Source organism: Neophocaena asiaeorientalis, unplaced genomic scaffold (assembly GCF_003031525.2).
Source record: "Neophocaena asiaeorientalis asiaeorientalis breed wild unplaced genomic scaffold, Neophocaena_asiaeorientalis_V1.1 scaffold258, whole genome shotgun sequence".
Lineage (NCBI taxonomy): Eukaryota > Metazoa > Chordata > Mammalia > Artiodactyla > Phocoenidae > Neophocaena > Neophocaena asiaeorientalis.
Window position 1 is genome coordinate 995,734 of NW_020172591.1, and position 13,135 is coordinate 1,008,868.

Genomic DNA, 13,135 nt, shown 5'->3' on the forward strand with positions numbered 1-13,135 from the left:
GAGGAGGGTATAGAGAGAACACTCTGTCTAAACAGCTGGAGGGCAGGCTGAGAAGTTTGAAATCTTTTCTCTGGAAGAATGAGGGCCGGTTTGAAATTTGCAAAATTATGAAGAGCATGGGAAAAAATAAACAGTTTTTTTTTCACCTTTCCTTTCAACATTAGAATTTGCCTGGCTAAGCTTACAGAGGTGATATTTAAGCAGTGAAAAGGAATTGTTATTTTACACAGCAGATAATAAATATATACAACTATAGACTTCAAGGATGACATATTGATAGATCGAAAATATAAATAGAGTTGAAAAGGGTTTAGAAAATTCAGGGATAGTGTCTGTATAATAAATTATTATGCAAACTAGGGATTCAGTTGTACCTTACCAAAATTTTTTGAGTGGGTATTTGTGTATATTATTATACTAACTGCTATATGAGATATAATAATAATAAAATACAATCCCTATGCTCAAGAGTTTGTAATCAATAGGCATGATGACATGTGCATGAGTACAGAAATTCAAACTCCTTTATAGGGCACTATGGTAGATTGATTGCGTTAATGGCCTGTCCCAGTTTCCAGTCTTTGCCCTGTATCTTTGTAATTCTGTCCAATTAGCCTCTGGGTACATCCATGTGACTTGCTCTGGTCCATGGAACGTTAGCAAATACGATGGCAAGCAGAGGCTTGAAAAACATGTGTGATTTCTCTTGCCCTCTTGCATGACTGGGTGTATTCTCTTTTTCATCTCTGCTTTGTTGTGAACATGCCCAGGCTAACCTACTGCAGATGTGTGAGAAACAACTAGAGAAGAGCCAAGGCCATATTAAACAAGCTGACAGCCAGCCAACTCCAAACATGTGAGAACGCTCAGCCAAGATCAGTGGAAGAGCCTCCCCAGTGCACACTTCTGACTGCTGACCTGTGAGTGACACCAGGTGAGACCAGGAGAGCCACCCAGCTGAACAGTAGGCTCATGAGCAATAATAAATGGCTATTGTTTTAAGTCATAGAGTTAGGGGATGATTTGTTATGCAGCATCATTGTGGCAATAGATAACTGATACAGGCAGTCAAGTTTCTTTGCAGTGTGACCCCTGCCTACCTCTTTAGTTTCATGTCCCACCACCACTTTATGTTCCTTCAGGCAACTGATTTACCTGAATTTCTAAAATGAGATATGGTCTCTCGTGCCTTTTTACATGCTATTATCTACTTCTGAAAAGCACATGTCCTTCTCTTCCTGGACAACTATCCTTCCATCAGAGCCCAGATCAGCTGCTTCTGTGGAAAGTCATCCTGATGCCCCAGGCTGGGTTACGTGCTCCTTCCCTGTGCCAGTGGGATCAGCTCTAGCACAGAACACACATACACATGATTACAATTTAGTATGTTAAGTGTGTTCTCTCCCTCATAAGCAGAAGTGTCTTGAAGGCAGGGATGGTATTCTCTATATCCTGAGGGCAGTGTTTAGCACAAAATAGAATTTCCACACACACTGGTAAGCTTATTAAAAACATCTCTTTACCTTAATGTAACAGAATGCTAAATCCCATAAAGAAAGGAAAGATACTAAGAAAACAGAGAAGACTTCATAGAAGAGGCAGAAATTGAAATGCTCTTTAGATTTAATGGATGGAGAGGGTTTGGGAGGTGAGAATGTTTCAGGCAGAAGTTATAGCCATGAACAATGGCAAAGTGGTACTCTGGTTGTTGAATTGTTCAGTATCATTTTATTGGAGGAGTCATAAGCTATTGTGATGAGACAGGGTCATTTTGTGGGGACTTGAATAGCATGTTAAGATATTTGCTTCATTTTGTAGGGGAGTGACACCATAAGAACCATATTTTGATGGGTTACTTTGGAAGTAGCATATAGAATATATTGGGGGTCAGAGGGCAGACAGCAGAAGCAAGAAGAACTACAATCCTGCAGCCTGTGGAACAAAAACCACATTCACAGAAAGACAGACAAAATGAAAAGGCAGAGGACTATGTACCAGATGAAGGAACAAGATAAAACCCCAGAAAAACAACTAGATGAAGTGGAGATAGGCAACCTTCCAGAAAAAGAATTCAGAATAATGATGGTGAAGATGATCCAGGACCTCGGAAAAAGAATGGAGGCAAAGATCGAGAAGATGCAAGAAATGTTTAACAGAGACCTAGAAGAATGAAAGAACAAACACTCAGAAGAATTAAAGAACAAACAAACATAGATGAATAATGCAATAACTGAAATGAAAAATACACTAGGAGGAATCAGTAGCAGAATAACTGAGGCAGAAGAATTGATAAGGGACCTGGAAGACAGAATGGTGGAATTCACTGCCACAGAACAGAATAAAGAAAAAAGAATGAAAAGAAATGAAGACAGCCTAAGAGACCTCTGGGACAACATTAAATGCACCAATATTCACATTTTAGGGGTCCCAGAAGGAGAACAGAGACAGAAAGGACCTGAGAAAATATTTGAAGAGATTATAGTCAAAAACTTTCCTAACATGGGAAAGGAAATAGCCACCCAAGTCCAGGAAGTGCAGAGAGTCCCAGGCAGGATAAACCCAAGGAGAAACACACTGAGACACAAAGGAAAAATGACAAATAACATACAAGGGAATTCCCATAAGGTTAACAGCTGATTTCTCAGCAGAAACTCTACAAACCAGAAGGGAGTGGCGATATATTTAAAGTGTTGAAAGGGAAGAACGTACAACCAAGATTACTCTACCCGGCAAGGATCTCACTCAGATTCAACAGAGAAATCAAAAGCTTTACAGACAAGCAAAAGGTAAGAGAATTCAGCACCACCAAACCAGCTCTACAGCAAATGCTAAAGGAACTTCTCTAAGTGGGAAACACAAGAGAAGAAAAGAACCTACAAAAACAAACCCAAAACAATTAAGAAAATGGTCATAGGAACATACATACCGATAATTACCTTAAATGTAAATGGATTAAATGCTCTAACCAAAAGACACAGGCTCACTGAATGGATACAAAAATAAGACCCCTATATATGCTGTCTACAAGAGACCCACTTCAGACTTAGGGACACGTACAGACTGAAAGTGAGGGGATGGAAAAAGATACTCCATGCAAATGGAAATCAAAAGAAAGCTGGAGTAGCAGTACTCATATCAGATAAAATAGACTTTAAAATAAAGACTATTACAAGAGACAAAGAAGGACACTACATAATGATCAAGGGATCAATCCAAGAAGAAGATATAACAATTATAAATATATATGCATCCAACATAGGAGCACCTCAATACATAAGGCAAATGATAACAGCTATAAAAGAGGAAATCAACAGTAACACAATAATAGTGGGGGACTTTAACACCTCACTTACACCAATGGACAGATCATCCAGACAGAAAATTAATATAGAAGCACAAGCTTTAAATGACACAATAGGCCAGATAGATTTAATTGATATTTATAGGACATTCCATCCAGAAACAGCAGATTACACTTTCTTCTCAAGTGCACACTGAACATTTTCCAGGATAGATCATATCTTGGGTCACAAATCAAGCCTTGGTAAATTTAAGAAAATTGAAATCATATCAAGCATCTTTTCCGGCATCAATGCTATGAGATTAGAAATAAATTACAGGGAAAAAAATGTAAAAAACATGAACACATGGAGGCTAAACAATACATTACTAAATAACCAAGGGATCACTGAAGAAATCAAAGAGGAAATAAAAAAATACCTAGAGACAAATGACAATGAAAACACGATGACCCAAAACCTATGGGATGCAGCAAAAGTAGTTCTAAGAGAGAAGTTTATAGCAATACAATCTTACCTCAAGAAACAAGAAAAATCTCAAATAAACAATCTAACCTTACACCTAAAGGAACTAGAGAAAGAAGAACAAGCAAAACTCAAGTTAGTAGAAGGAACGAAATGATAAAGCAGAGCAGAACAGAAACATTTTCACGGGTAGTTTCAAAAATAGACCCATAACTTTGTATATAAATACTTACTTGCTTATATAATTAAGCAAACACACATGAAAATATTTGTGCTAAAGTGGTAGAAATCTGTAGATAATTTTAAAGTTTATTCATCGAAATTCCCTTCAATGTGATTGATGCTTTTTTAAAAAATAAATTTATTTGTTTTGGCTCCATTGGGTCTTCGTTGCTGTGCGTGGGCTTTCTCTAGTTGTGGTGAGCGGGGGCTACTCTTCGTTGGGGTGTGTGGGCTTCCCATTGCGGTGGTTTCTCTTGTTGCGGAGCACAGACTCTAGGTCTGCGGGCTTCAGTAGTTGTGGCTCGCGGGCTCAGTAGTTGTGGCTCGCAGGCTCTAGAGTGCAGGCTCAGTAGTTGTGGCGCTCGGGCTTAGTTGCTTTGCGGCGTGTGGGATCTTCCCAGACCAGGGCTCGAACCCATGTCCTCTGCATTGGCATGCGAATTCTTAAACACTGCACCACCAGGGAAGCCCTGATTAATGCTTTTATAACCAAAAAAAAAAAAAATGTCAAGAATTGATCTTTGAACCAAGTCTTTATATAAGGAGTGGTTGTGGTGGGGTTTCTCATTGCTATGTTGGTTTGGTTTACAGTTGTTCCGATACTCTGAGTCTGTTCTTAGAAGATCTTTTATTAGAATATTTGGGTGACTTTGTTTTCACTGGAGGTGCCAGGATATGGAGGGAAAAAAGACTAAGGGCAAACAAGACTGTTGCAGGTGGGTGGACATTCTCTCGAACTGCTTTCATGTCATTTGGCAGGAAGTGAACTGGTCACCCCCATCCCACCCCTCATCTCCTTTCCTTCTGCCCTCGCACAGACTGTTGATGATGTTCTGTAAGGGCAGGCTGGGGAGTTGAGGGGTCCCTCAGAAGGAGGGCTGCTTTGATCTCTGCTGGACTTCCAAGCAACCCTGATCTCTTGGGTCATGTCTCTTTTTGAGGATTCTCAGTTTGTGATGGTGTCTGAACAAGGAAGAAACGCTGTATCTGCACTTTTGACTGTGGGGTGTTTGAATGCCTGTCCCAGTTCAGATTCCAACATACCCTATTGAAGAGGGCACCTTACAAGTCTGAACTTTGGCTTGGGCAACTGAGAATGAACGCATTTTTCTTTTGAACCATTTGTGCTTTATAAAATACCTCAAGGGAAACGATTTTAATTCTGGAGCCCTAATAAAGAACATAGGAAAATGTTCTTTGATGGTTTCTTTGATGAAGAAAAATCTTGATGTATAAAGCAGATGATACAAGTAACCCTGTCTCCCTAAATACTGTTACTTAACCTGTATTTAATACTTTTAGAATTCTTTGCAGAGAAAGCATAATGTAAGCAAAAATAGGCGAGAAGGGAAAATGATAGTTTTTCCCCGTTACGGTTTATAGGCACTAAGATATGGAAATTGTCCCTGGAGTGTCTATAATTCTTAATAAAAGTTCCAAGAAAATCTACTTTAAAAAAGTGCACACAAAGGTAAAGAGAAGAATTCCACTTTCTAGGAATTCTCAGGGGCAGACATCTTAATGGGGTGTCACTTAATTGTCAAAGAAAAAATTGGCATGTCACTCAAATTTAGTTCTCCTGCTCCTATTTTCTTTAAGTCTTTCTTTCTAAGAACTGATACTGAAACTAGGCGGGAGCTTCCATTTTCTTTTCTGACAATTCCCAGGCCGAGTCTTTGTTTCTTCCTTTTGGCCCTTCTCTCTTCTGCAGGCAACTAAGGGTACTAATTCATTTCTCTCTGTCCCCATGTACAGGGAGGAAAGACCTAGTTACAAAGCACATATTTCCATCCTCTGACAGGATATGATAGATAATAATCTCAAATCCTGGTGGCTTAGTTTTAGACTTGAAGTTCTGATGGCTTTGGGGGATTCGTTCTTGATATTTTGAATTTATTATATGTAACTGTTTATGAATATAAGCTGTCACACATATCTGTTTGAGTCCATTTCTCCCCCTTAAATACTGTAGTGAATCTCCATCATTCTCAGATAAAGCCCAAGGTCTTTTGAATGCCTGGAATCTCCTTTTCCTCATTCTTTGTCTGGTTGACGCTTCCTCTCTTTATGGGTTCAACTCAGCATTCATCAATTACAGGAAACGTCTTGGGTTTCAGGATGTGTACAGGCACCCCATCTCTGCTCCTGTATCACTTAGCATATTATAATAAATTAATTCACTGATTCATTGGTTCAAAAAATATTTATTGAGCACTTACTCTTATTGGCTTAGCTCTGTAAGCCCCACCAGGTTAGGGTTGTTTGTTATAAATAGACTTTGATAAATATTTGTTCAACTAAAATGGATATATATTATTTTTATTTTTAAAAAAGGCTTAACTTGTTACTCACGAATGAACTTGCCATTAGAGAGGCAATATGACGTGGTTAAATAAAAAAGACCTCCTCTCCCATTCCCCAGAGTCAAAAGCAGAATAGCTAGAGGTGGTGGCTAAGAGCCTAGATTTCAGAGTCAAACTGTGTCCAGATTGTGGCTCTTCTGCTTTGGCTGTGTGACATCAGGTCAATTGGCCAGTCTCCTGTGTCTCACATGTGAGATGGAAGTCACACCAATACCTGGTCCACAGGGTTATTGAGAGGATTAAATGAGGAAGGTACAGTGAGGTACAATTAAATGAGAAAGGAGTGCATTGTAAACTCCATAGTGTCATTTATTTATTTATTCAGATTATTAATTTGCTCAATTGCATCCTTGATTGTGCTTCTCAAGCTTTAATGTATATACAAATCACCTGGGGATTTTGTTAAAGTACAGGTTCTGATTCAGTAGGTCTGGGGTGGGGCCCAAGATTCTGCATTTCTAATATGCTCCCAGAGATGCCCTAGTCCAGCGGTCCCCAACTTTTTGGCACCAGGGACTGGTTTGGAAGACAGTTTTTCCACGGAACGGGGTCAGGGGATGGTTTCGGGATGATTCAAGCTCATTACCTTTATTGTGAACTTTATTTCTATCATTATTACACTGTAATATATAGAGATAATTAGACAACTCACCATAATGCAGAACAAGTGGGAGCCCTGAGCTGGTTTTCACTTGCCACTCACTGGTAGGGTTTTGATATGAGTCTGCGAGCAATTGATTTATTATGGTCTCTGTGCAGTCAAACCTCTCTGCTAATGATAATCTGTATTTGCAGCCGCTCCCCAGCGCTAGCATCACCGCCTCAGCTCCGCCTCAGATCATCAGGCATTAGATTCTCATAAGGAGCGCGCAACCTGGATCCCTCACATGTAGGGCTCACGCTCCTGTGAGAATCTAATGCCGCCACTGATCTGACAGGAGGAGGAGCTCAGGCAGTAATGCAAGCGATGGGGAGCGGCTGTAAATACAGATGAAGCTTCGGGCTCCCTCACCTGCCACTCACCTCCTGCTGTGCAGCCTGGTTCCTAACAGGCACGTACCCTGATTCCTGGCCAAGGGGTTGGGGACCCCTGCCCTAGTCCACAGACCACACTTTGGTCTAGTCTAGAGAGGTGGTTCTCAAACTTTATTGTACACCAGAATCTTCTGGATGACTTGTTAAAACGACTGCTGGGTCTCACCTGCAGAGTTTCTGCTTCAGCAGGTCTTAGGTTGGGCCCGATAAGTTACATTTCTAACCAGCTCACAGGTGATGCTGATGCTGCTGATCTGGGAACTTCACACTTTGAGACCCACTGATCCAGAAAACAGAAGATTGTTTTACTGGGAGAGTAAATTACTTTGCTATGCTGCAGAAAACAGGAATTGGAGACTTGAGACTTAGATTCTGACTCTTAGATTTTAGTCCTGGTACCTAAACACATTTAGTATTATTTTTAAACAATAATTGACACTAATGTGTCCTTATGGCTTTGTGTTGTCTAAGGCCTGCTACAGCTGTAGCTGTAACAATCTAATCCTACCCTAGGACCCCTGACAAGGATTGCCCTGAGAGCCAGTGAGATTTTGGCTCTTGATCAATTGTCCTCTTTCTCAGATGAAGGTGGAAATGAGAAGAAAATATTTCAGTAAGGTATTCATTAGGCATTGTGAACACTGGCCCATGTTTTGATAGCCTTTGCTGTAGGAAATGAATCACTCAGATAATGGATTCTCTTTATGGACTTAAGGGGAGGGTTGGTACATTTGGAGGACACACATGGTTTAAATGATTCTCCAGGGAATTATTCCTAGCAAATCATTAAAAAAGAGGTGGGGTTCATCATACATGGGTGTTGAATTTTGTCAAAAGCTTTTTTTTTTACAGACACCCTTTCTATTTATTTGTCAGACAAAGCTAGATTGGACATATATCTAAAAGTCTTCCTTCCTCCTCTATTCTTGCCATGTCTGAATGATGGGCAGAGTGTAATTCTCCCACTCTATTGACAGGGTTGACCATGTTACTTGCCTTTGTCCAGTGGAAAGTTAAAAGATGTGATGGGAACACAGGCTTTAAATCACTTGCATGGTTTGGCTTGACCTCCTGTGTTCCTGTCATCTACATTTTTACCTAGAATTCCACTCTGGGGAATTGATCCTACAGAAATACACATGTACACAAAAATTATACAAAATCATGGTCATTGTAGAATTGATTGTAAAGGCAAAAAATTGGGAGGAACCTAATGGAAGAATGGGTAAATAAGTTATAGTATATTCTTACTGTGAAATTTTATGCATTATGTCTTTAAAGGGAAAGATGTGAATGGTATATAAAATAGGAAAAGCAAATTGCAGAACTCTATATAATGCTATTTTTGTAATAACAAAAATTATAATCGTGCATATGCAAAGATGCATATTTGCATCTTTATTATATACATATAGGAAAAACCCGATAAGTATCTCTGGGTACTGCAGTTGGGAGAAGTAGAGAAAAGGAAACTGCTGGTGACAGCTTTTTAAATGTCATATATAAAACATGTATAAGATAAAAAATTTAATGAGTAGAAGATACAAAATGAAAGTGAGAGCTTCTTTCCTTCTCTTAACACCAGCTCCCATCCCACTGATAATAGTTTCCTGTAACTCATTCCAGAAAATGTTTTAATGCATATATTCACATAATATATGCATGTATTTATTTGTTCTAGTAAACATGTTACACACTGTACTGCTACTTGTTCTTTTGCTTTTGATGACACAGAACTACCATATTCTTTTCACAGAGGCATCCTTATTCCATCATATGGATTTATAGTAATTTAGTTAACATGTCCCCCCCCTTTTTTTTAATAGATCTTTATTGGAGTATAATTGCTTCACAATATTGTGTTAGTTTCTGTTGCACAACAAAGCGAATCAGCTGTATGCATACACATGTCCCCATATCCCCTGCTCTGGAGTCTCCTTCCCGTCCTCTCTATCCCACCCCTCTAGGTCATCGCAAAGCACTGAGCCGATCTCCCTGTGCTATGCAACTGCTTCCCACCAGCCAATTATTTTACATTCGGTAGTGTATATATGTTGATACTACTCTCACTTTGCCCCAGCTTCGCCCTACTGCCCCATGTCCTCATGTCCATTCTCTATGTCTATATCTTTATTCCTGCCCTGCAACTAGGTTCATCAGTACCATTTTTTTCTTTTTTTAGATTCTACATATATGTGTTAGCATACGGTATTTGTTTTTCTCTTTCTGACTTACTTCACTCTGTATGACAGTCTCTAGGTCCACCCACCTCACTACAAATAACTCAATTTCGTTTCTTTCTATGGCTGAGTAAAATTCCATTGTATATATTCGCCACATCTTCTTTATCCATTCATCTGTCAATGGACATTTAGGTTGGTTCCATGTCCTGGCTATTGTAAATAGAGCTGCAATGAACATTGTGGTACATGACTCTTTTTGAATTATGGTTTTCTCAGGGTATACTCCCAGTGCTGGGATTGCTGGGTCAAATAGTAGTTCTATTTTTAATTTTTTGAGGAACCTCCATACTGTTTTCCATAGTGGTTGTATCAATTTACATTCCCACCAACAGTGCAGGAGGGTTCCCTTTTCACCACACACTTTCCAGCATTTATTGTTTATAGATTTTTTGATAATGGCCATTCTGACTGGCGTGAGGTGATACCTCATTGTAGTTTTGGTTTACATTTCTTTAATAATTAGTGATGTTGAACATCTTTTCTTGTGAGTCTTGGCCATCTGTATGTCTTCCTTGGTGAAATGTCTATTTAGGTCTTCCACCCATTTTTTAACTGTATTATTTGTTTTTTGATATTGAGCACCATGAGCTGTTTGTGTATTTTGGAGATTAATCCTTTGTCTGTTGTTTCAGTTTGCAAATATTTTCTCCCATTCTGAGGGTACTGTCCCCTACATCAGCAGGCGGACTCTCAACCACTGCGCTACCAGGGAAGCCCTATCTCTGGGCATTCTATCCTATACCATTGATTTATATTTCTGTTTCTGTGCCAGTACCATACAATCTTAGTTATTGTAGCTTTGTGGTATAGTTTGAAGTTGGAGAGCCTGATTCCTCCAACTCAGTTTTTCTTTCTCAAGATTGCTTTTGCTATTTGGGGTCTTCTGTGTTTCCATACTAATTGTAAAATTTTTTGTTCTAATTCTGTGAAGAATGCCATTGGTAGTTTGATAGGGGTTGCACTGAATCTGTAGATTGCTTTGGGTAGTATAGTAATTTTCACAATATTGATTCTTCCAATCCAAGAACGTGGTATATTTCTCCATTTGTTTATGTCATCTTTGATTTCTTTCATCAGTGTTTTATAATTTTCTGAGTACAAGTCTTTCACCTCCTTAGGCAGGTTTATTCCTAGGTATTTTATTCTTTTTGTTGCAGTGGTAAATGGGAGTGTTTCCTTAATTTCTCTTTCTGATTTTTTGTTGTTGGTGTATAGGAATGCCAGAGATATCTGTGCATTAATTTTGTATCCTGCAACTTTACCAAATTCATTGATTAGTTCTACTAGTTTTCTGGTGGAATCTTTAGGATTTTCTATGTATAGTATCATGTCATCTGCAAACAGTGACATTTTTACTTCTTTTCCAATTTGTATTCCTTTTATTTCTTTTTCTTCTCTGATTGCCGTGGCTAGGACTTCCAAAACTATGTTGAATTATAGTGGCGAGAGTGGACATCCTTGTCTTGTTCCTGATTTTAGTGGAAATACTTTCAGTTTTTCACTATTGAGTGATGCTTGCTGTGGGTTTGTCATACATGGCCTTTATTATGTTGAGGTAGGTTCCCTCTATGCCCATTTTCTGGAGAGTTTTTGTCATAAATCAGTGTTGAATTTTGGCAAAAGCTTTTTCTGCGTCTATTGAGATGAACACATGATTTTTATTCCTTAATTTGTTAATGTGATGTATCACATTGATTGATTTGCATATATTGAAGAATACTTGCATCCCTGAGATAAATTCTACTTGATCATGGTGTATGATCCTTTTAATGTGTTGTTAGATGCTGTTTGCTAGTATTTTGTTCAGGAATTTTGCATTTATTTTCATCAGTGATATTGATCTATAATTTTCTCTTTTTGTGATATCTTTGTCTGGTTTTGGTATCAGGGTGATGGTGGCTTCATAGAATGAATTTGGGAGTGTTTCTCCCTCTGCAATTTTTTGGAAGAGTTTGAGAAGGATCAGTGTTTGCTCTTCTCTAAATGTTTGATAGAATTCCCCTGTGAAGCCTTCTGGTCCTGGACTTTTGTTTGTTGGAAGATTTTAAATTATGGTTTCAATTTCATTACTTGTGATAGGTCTGTTGAAGCAATTATACTCCAATAACAATCTATTAAAAAAAAAAAGAAGTGGGGGTACTGGTCAAACTTGTTTCTAGTTAAGGCAAAAATTAGAAAGATGCAATATCAGAATATACTGAACTAAATCATTCTATATTTGTTGGTAGTATAGCTCTTTTGAGTGGAGAGAACTTTGGTTGCATGTTCTGGAAGATCAATTATCCTCTTTTGTCAGCCTGGTACTGTTAGGCCAAGCAACCTCTTTATTTTAAAGGAGAAAAATAAAATGCCCACAAAACGAAATCATGCTTCCTTATCCTGAAAAATGGACCAACTATCTATAGTCCATATTTATTGTCTCTTCTTTTATACAGAATAGAGTGAGGTCAAAAGAGTGGTTCTTGTCCCCAAAATGCTTATAATCTTAAGAGAAATGAGGATTTATAGAAACACTTGTATTATAAGTAGACTAGAATAACTGATATATTAACCATACTACCAATATGAAGAGGGAATACAGAGGAAACAATGACACATTCTGCTTGAGGAAGTTGGGGAAGGCTTAAGGAGGATGTAATATGTGAGCTGAAACTTTAAAACTTAAAAGCAGTTCATTAGATGGAGGCCTGTTGAGGAGCTTATAGCTACATACTTAATACACTGAGCCTAGAAATAAAGTTTCCACTTACTGTGCCTTGCAAGCATTGTAAGAGTTATTTTCCTCTAGTCAGTGATGTATGATGCAGAAAAATAGAAGTGAACTTTACCAAAGGAAATGTGTGTTACATTATGTCACATGAAAGGTCAGTTGTTGCCTAGATATTTTTTAGATTTCTGTGCCCTGATTGCCGCAAGAGCCAATGAAGTTTTGGTTGTCGCCCAGATGATTGGTTTTTTGTTTTGTTTGTTGGTTTTTTTCTGGTCACACAACTGTAAAATAGAGTTCAAGGCTGTCTATAGTTTAAAGACTGATAACTTCCTAAGACACACTTCAACTTTGGAAGACATAATGGTAAATTAGTTCTTTACATCTTGTAGAGCCTTATAGATTATATTTTTTTTCAGATTTTCAAAAATTTTATTCTATTTAATTTTATTTTTAAAGCTTATTTATAGTAAGATAGTTGGACAAGATTAAAAAAAAAGAAATAATGGTCTGTTTAGATCTGACTTTAAATTACATGGGAATCAAACTTGTTCTTTGCTCTCAGTACCATCATACTTGTTTTGGGACCCCACTAGATTCTCATTTCCTTGACTGTTTTATTTCCTCAACTGATACATTCCTCCCTATCAGCAGTCTTCTGGTATCATTTCCTTATTTGCCTCCCTAGACTTTGAAACCGATCCTTTTGACCACGCTCACTTTTGGATCACTATAGAATCAATTGGAGTTGGCCTTACTGTCCTTCTCTTGTAAAGCTCAGAGATATATATATATATATAT